At 41.0% G+C, this 7678-nt stretch overlaps 1 pseudogene; it reads left to right on the plus strand.

Annotated features, from left to right (window-relative positions):
- The first annotated feature begins 4652 nt into the window (after positions 1-4652).
- On the plus strand, positions 4653-6935 carry LOC101325749 (52 kDa repressor of the inhibitor of the protein kinase pseudogene; annotated as a pseudogene).
- Positions 6936-7678: the final 743 nt, after the last annotated feature.

The raw sequence follows: 7678 nt of genomic DNA on the forward strand, positions 1-7678 counted from the left end.
GTGGTGAGAGTGGGCAACCTTGTCTTGCTCCTGAGTTTAGTGGAAATGGTTTCAGTTTCTCACCATTGAGAACGATGATGGCTGTGGCTTTGTCATATATGGCCTTTATTATGTTGAGGAAAGTTCCCTCTATGCCTACTTTCTGGAGGGTTTTTATCATAAATGGGTATTGAATTTTGTCAAAAGCTTTCTCTGCATCTATTGAGATGACCATCTGGTTTTTCTTCTTCAATTTGTTAATATGGTGTATCACATTGATTGATTTGCATATATTGAAGAACCCTTGCATTCCTGGAATAAACCCCACTTGATTATGGTGTATGATCCTTTTAATGTGATGTTGGATTCTGTTTGCTAGTATTTTGTTGAGGATTTTTGCATGTATGTTCATCAGTGATATTGGCCTGTAGTTTTCTTTCTTTGTGGCATCGTTGTCTGGTTTTCGTATCAGGGTGATGGTGGCCTCATAGAATGAGTTTGGGAGTGTTCCTCCTTCTGCTATATTTTGGAAGAGTTTGAGAAGGACAGGTGTTAGCTCTTCTCTACATGTTTCAAAGAACTCGCCTGTGAAGCCATCTTGTCCTGGGCTTTTGTTTGTTGGAAGATTTTTAATCACAGTTTCAATTTCAGTGCTTGTGATTGGTCTGTTCATATTTTCTATTTCTTCCTGATTCAGTCTTGACAGTTTGTGCATTTCTAAGAATTTGTCCATTTCTTCCAGATTGTCCATTTTATTGGCCTAGAGCTGCTTGTAGTAATCTCTCATGATCTTTTGTACTTCTGCAGTGGCAGTTGTTACTTCTCCTTTTTCATTTCTAATTCTATTGATTTGAGTCTTCTCCCTTATTTTCTTGATGAGTCTGGCTAATGGTTTATCAAGTTTGTTTATCTTCTCAAAGAACCAGCTTTTAGTTTTATTGATCTTTGCTATCGTTTCCTTCATTTCTTTTTCATTTATTTCTGGTCTGATCTTTATGATTTCTTTCCTTCTGCTAACTTTGGGCTTTTTTTGTTCTTCTTTCTCTAATTGCTTTAGGTGCAAGGTTAGGTTGTTTATTCGAGATGTTTCCTGTTTCTTAAGATAGGATTGTATTGCTATAAACTTCCCTCGTAGAACTGCTTTTGTTGCATCCCATAGGTTTTGGGTCGTCATGTCTCAATTGTCATTTGTTTCTAGGTATTTTTTGATTTTCTCTTTGATTTCTTCACTGATCACTTTGTTATTAAGTAATGTATTGTTTAGCCTCCATGTGTTTGTATTTTTTACACATCTTTTCCTGTAATGGATAACTAGTCTCATAGCATTGTGGTCAGAAAAGGTACTTGATACAATTTCAGTTTTCTTAAATTTACCAAGGCTTGATTTGTGACCCAAGATATGATCTATCATGGAGAATGTTCCACGAACACTTGAGAAAAATGTGTATTCTGTTGTTTTTGGATGGAATGTCCTATAAATATCAATTAAGTCCATCTTATTTAATGTATCATTTAAAGCTTGTGTTTCCTTATTTATTTTCATTTTGGATGATCTGTCCATTGGTGAAAGTGGGGTGTTAAAGTCCCTTACTATGAATGTGTTACTGTCGATTTCCCCTTTTATGGCTGTTAGTATTTGCCTTATGTATTGTGGTGCTCCTATGTTGGGTGCTTATGCAGGCTGCATAGGGTGTCCAGCACTGTAGCTTGCTGGTCGTTGAGTGAAGCTGGGTGTTGGTGTTGAGATGGAGATCTCTGGGAGATTTTCGCCGTTTGATATTACGTGGAGCTGGGAGGTCTCTTGTGGACCAGTGATCTGAAGTTGGCTCTCCCACCTCAGAGGCACAGCACTGACTCCTGACTGCAGCACCAAGAGCCTTTCATCCACACGGCTCAGAATAAAAGGGAGAAAAAGTAGAAAGAAAGAAAGAAAGAGAGAGAGAGAGAGGGAGGGAGGGAGGGAGGAAGGAAGGAAGGAAGGAGGGAAAGAAAGAAAGAGGATAAAATAAAATATACTAAGGTAAAATAAAGTTATTAAAATAAAAAAATATTAAAAAAAATTTTTTAAGTAAAAAAAATCAAGAGAGATACAGCCCTAGGACAAATGGTGAAAGCAAAGCTATACAGACAAAATCTCACACAGAAGCATACATATACACACTCACAAAAAGAGGAAACAATCATAAATCTTGCTCTCAAAGTCCACCTCCTTAATTTGGGATGATTCGTTGTCTATTCAGGTATTCCACAGATGCAGGGTACATCAAGTTGATTGTGGAGCTTTAATCCGCTGCTTCTGAGGCTGCTGGGAGAGATTTCCCTTTCTCTTTGTTCGCACAGCTCCCGGGGTTCAGCTTTGGATTGGGCCCCGCCTCTGCGTGTAGGTCGCCGGAGGGCGTCTGTTCTTCGCTCAGACAGGACGGGGTTAAAGGAGCCGCTGATTCCGGGGCTCTGGCTCACTCAGGCTGGGGGGAGGGAGGGGCACGGAGTGCGGGGCGGGCCTGCGGCGACAGAGGTCGGTTATGACGTTGTACCAGCCTGAGGCGCGCCGTGCGTTCTCCCGGGGAAGTTGTCCCCGGATCCCGGGACCCTGGCAGTGGCGGGCTGCACAGGCTCCCCGGAAGGGAGGTGTGGAGAGTGGCCTGTGCTCGCACACAGGCTTCTTGGTGGCGGCAGCAGCAGCCTTAGCGTCTCATGCCCGTCTCTGGGGTCCGCGCTGTTAGCCGCGGCTCGCATCCGTCTCTGGAGCTCCTTTAAGCAGCGCTCTTAATCCCCTCTCCTTGTGCGCCAGGAAACAAAGAGGGAAGAAAAAGTCTCTTGCCTCTTCGGCAGGATAAGACCAACTTTTTGATCTTTCTAATTTTGATAGAAGTATCACACGTGTCTAAAATAAATTTTTCGTATTTAATGTGCCATTAAATGTGAGTGACTGTTAGTACACCTGTAAACAATTGTAGAAAGCAATTAATTCAATCTTACTACTAAAGCACCTGTAACTGGAGGTAGTAAAAAAGTAGGACAAAGAGAAGCCTCAAATTTTAAGCAGCACTTCCTTGTCCCCCATGTCCCCGATGTAGGTTTGCTTGCCTTTGTAACTCAAGGAACACAGACGCCTATCCATCAGAACGGGTTGTTTGGGTCAGCGCATTCTTCTTCCCTGTGCACTTCCTGAATTTGCTTTTCTACTTCTCTGTGTGAAAATAGCTCAATGATAAGCCTATATTTCACTTTGAAACACTTTATGAGTGGAAGGGACTTTATAGCTATACTATTATTACCACATATTATTGTGCTAATTATCTCCTTGAGAGCAGAGATTCTGTCTATTGCGTGCATTGCTATAATCCCAGTGCTTGAATCGTGTTTAACACAGTAAGAATGCACACAAAAATTTAATGAATTATAAGAGACCTTAATTTTACTCTTTTCTCTCACAAAGGACTATTACATTAGTCTTGAAAACTGTACCCATTTCTCAAATAACCCCCAATAAGTCCTTCCTTTGGTAACGGGTCCGATGGAGTATAAACAAAGTCTGAGAGCAACCACAGTTGTGTAGATGGAGACACTGCCGGAGTTTTACACATATCCTAGTCTAGGTTTCAGTCGTAGATTACTGAGAATTTATTAGTAGTTTATGTGAACCACAATCTCCAAAAGTACAGGAACCATAACTGTCTTGTTGGTCACCACTGTTTAGCCATCACCTAGCACAATGCCTGGCAAAAGTCTCCACTCATTAGATATTTGTTGAGCCAATAAGCAATGACAGAATCCCAAATTATAATAATTTAGCAGAGTATTCAGCACCGAGCATGTGCTTAATAAATATTTATTGAATTGCTATGACTATAATGTTCAAAAAGAGAATCACACCATGCATTCCAAAACTAAGTAGGCATTATATTTGAATCATCAGCTGTTTTGGATTATCTGTGGGACTCCTCCCCACTGTTAAGGTGGTAAATTAAGATCTTACTGCATCAGCAAACTCCCCAAATCTGAGTAGTATTTGGTTTCCACTGGGCTAGCTTACTATATGCCAACTATGGAATATTTAATTTTAAAGCTAATGCTTAGCATGATATCACATATTGTCCAGTATTGTCCACTAATCCACTAACATGGACTCTTTCCAGAGTAGTATATTAGCTATTTACTAACTGGTCTCTTCCTCCCCTCCCCTCCCCTCCCTTCCCCTTCCCTTCCTTTCTTCCTTCCTTCTTAACTCTGAATGTCATATAAGGATGTAAATGCCAAAAGGCAAGTATCTTGACCATACTGCAAAGTCTAAAAACGTCCAAACACAGTGAGTAGATAAGCAGCTTTGGACGATAGACACTTGACCTTATGTCTGTAATATATATGGTCCATCTTCCCTGCTCTTGAGCTCTCTGTATTGCACCACGTCAAGATGACACAAGCTTCAAGGTTGTATTCATTCATTCCGTCTAATTCCCATAAGAATTAAAGTGGTTTGATTTTGGTTCTAAGAAACATAACAATACAGCAACATGCTTCATATGAGGTCAAGTGAATCTAAAAGCATATATACAGGCCCTAACGAGCCGTCCGGCCGGCCTGGCTCCCCTCCCTGGCCCCGACAGGCGGGCCGGTGGGCTGCCCTGAGGAAGGGGGAGGGGAGGACTGGGCCGGCCGGCAGTCAGACTATGATGCCGAACTTCTGCACGGCCCCCAACTGCACGCGGAAGAGCTCGCGGTTGGACCTGGCCTTTTTCAGGTTGCCGCGGGATCCAGCCAGATGCCAGAAGTGTGTGGAGAATTGTAGGAGAGCCGACTTAAAAGATAAAACACCCGATCAACTAGATAAACATTATCGATTGTGTGCCAAACACTTGGAGACTTCTGTGATCTGTAGAACTAGTCCTTATAGGACAGTTCTTCGAGATAATGCAATACCAACAATATTTGATCTCATCAGCCATTTGAATAATCCACACAATAGACACAGAAAATGAATAAAAGAATTGAGTGAAGATGAAATGAGGACGCTGAAACAGAAAAAAATTGATGAAACTTCTGAACAGGACCCAAAACATAAGCAAATAAACAACAGCAATGCTCAGGACCCCAGTGCAGAAGAAGGGGGTGAAGAGCAGGAGGACCTTTAACCCTTGAAGAGAAGGAAAACAAAGAATACTTAAAATCTTTATTTGAAATTTTGATTCTTATGGGAAAACAGACCATACCTCTGGATGGACATGAAGCTGATGAAATCCCAGAAGGTCTCTTTGCTCCTGATAACTTTCAAGCCCTGCTGGAGTGCCGGATCCATTCTGGTGAAGAGGTTCTGAGAAAGTGCTTTGAGACAACGGCAGTGAACACTTTATTCTGTTCAAAAACACAGCAGAAAAAGATGCTAGAGATCTGTGAGAGCTGCATTCGAGAAGAAACCCTCAGGGAAGTGAGAGACTCTCATTTCTTTTCCATCATCATGGATGGTGTGATGGACATAGCAGGGGAAGAGCACCTGCCTGTGTTGGTGAGGTTTGTTGACGAATCTCACACCTGAGAGGAATTTGTGGGCTTCCTGCCTTATGAAGCTGATGCAGAAATCTCACACTACAGTAACTGAGAAGTGAGGATTAAACATGGAGTACTGTTGTGGCCAGGCTTACATTTGTGTCCAGTGGATTTTCTTCCAAAATGAAAGTTTTTGCTTCTAGACTTTTAGAGAAATATCCACAAGCTATCTACACACTCTGCTCTTCCTGTACCTTAAATATGTGGTTGGCAAAATCAGTGCCTGTTATGGGAGTATGTGTCCCATTAGGATCAGCTGAGGAAGTTTGTTCTTTCTTCCATCGATCGGCACAACTGCTTTTAGAGCTTGACAGTGTAATTTCTGTCCTCGTTCAGAACAATGAAGAAAGGGGCAAAGAACTGAAGGAAATTCGCCATTCTCAGTGGCCAGGCAGGCATGATGCTTTTGAAATCTTAGTGGACCTCCTACAAGCACTTGTTTTATGTTTAGATGGTATAATAGTGACACAAATGTTAGATGGGATAACTGCATGGCTGGCCGAGCATTTGTACTCTGTAGTGTGGTAACAGATATTGATTTCATCGTTACCATTGTTCTTTAAAATGTCCTATCTTTTACAAGAGCCTTTGGGAAAAATCTTCAGGGGCAGACCTGAAGGTCATCAGACCTCTGATGTCTTCTTTGCAGCTAGTAGTTTCACGGCAGGGCTACATTCACAAAATAAAGTGATGGAAGTTATCGAAGTTTATCATGAATTTTGGTTTGAGAAAGCCACAAATTTGGCAACCAAACTTGATATTCAGATGAAACTCCCAGGGAAATTTCTCAGAGCTCATCACAGTAACCTGGAATCTCAGCTAACCTCTGAGAGTTACTACAAAGAAACTCTAAGTGTTCCAACAGTGGAACACATTATTCAGGACCTGAAAGATATATTCACAGAACAGCACCTCAGAGCTCTTAAATGCTCATCTTTGGTACACTCTGTCATGGGACAGCTCAAATTCAATACATCAGAGGAGTATCATGCTGACATGTACAGAAGTGATTTACCTAATCCTGACACACTCTCTGCTGGGCTGCGTTGTTGGAGAATCAAGTGGAAACACAGAGGGAAAGATGTAGAACTTCCACCCACTACTTATGAAGCCCTTCATCTGCCAGACATCAAGTTTTTTCCTAATGTTTATGCATTTTTGAGGGTTCTGTGTATTCTTCCTGTGATGAAGGTTGAAAATGAACACTATGAAAACGGGCAAAAGCATCTCAAAGCATACCTGAGGAACACTTTGACAGACCAAAGGTCAAGTAACCTGGCTTTGCTTAACATAAATTTTGATATAAAACATTATTTGGATTTAATGGTGGATAAGTGTACAAGTAAGCACACAAGTGTACAAGTAAGTCAGAGCTTCCTACAGATAATTCAGAAACCAATGAAAATACCTGAGACTTTTTTTTTAACATCTTTATTGGAGTATAATTGCTTTACAATGGTGTGTTAGTTTCTGCTTTATAACAAAGTGAATCAGCTATACATATACATATATCCCCATATCTCCTCCCTCTTGTGTCTCCCTCCCACCCTCCCTATCCCACACTGCTAGGTGGTCACAAAGCACCGAGCTGATCTCCCTGTGCTATGTGGCTGCTTCCCACTAGCTATCTATTTTACATTTGGTAGTGTATATATGTCCATGAAGATACCTAAGAGACTTTTAAAATAGGCTTTCTCTTATATATGATATTTGAAAAAAACTGTAAGAAATTTGAAAATATCTTACAGAAAAGTTGTGAGGTGTACGTAGGCCACTTAATCACTGAATATCTTGACCTGTAGGCCCCCCATTGAGTACATTAGTCATTGATAATCTGCCTGTTTAAATGGCCCGTTTCAACTCCCATACTTTGGAGACCTAACTGTTCTTCCAGAAGATAGCATTGAAAGTACCATGTTACACTCTGTGATCTCTGCTAATGGCACTTTGGAATTGTATTAGTTAAGTCATTTTAGACATAACATTTATCACTGTGGATCCAATTGTCAAGTATTGAGTTATCAGTTCTTTGAAGAAATAAATTGTGAGGAGGTATGGGAGGAAGGAATACAGTTTATAAACATTACAATGAAGCTCATGACTGACCTTTGAATATTAGGAGTTTTAAGTATGCTGTTAAAAATCTGTAAGGGAC

The sequence above is a fragment of the Tursiops truncatus genome, chromosome 7 (assembly GCF_011762595.2).
Source record: "Tursiops truncatus isolate mTurTru1 chromosome 7, mTurTru1.mat.Y, whole genome shotgun sequence".
NCBI classification, from domain to species: Eukaryota; Metazoa; Chordata; class Mammalia; order Artiodactyla; family Delphinidae; genus Tursiops; species Tursiops truncatus.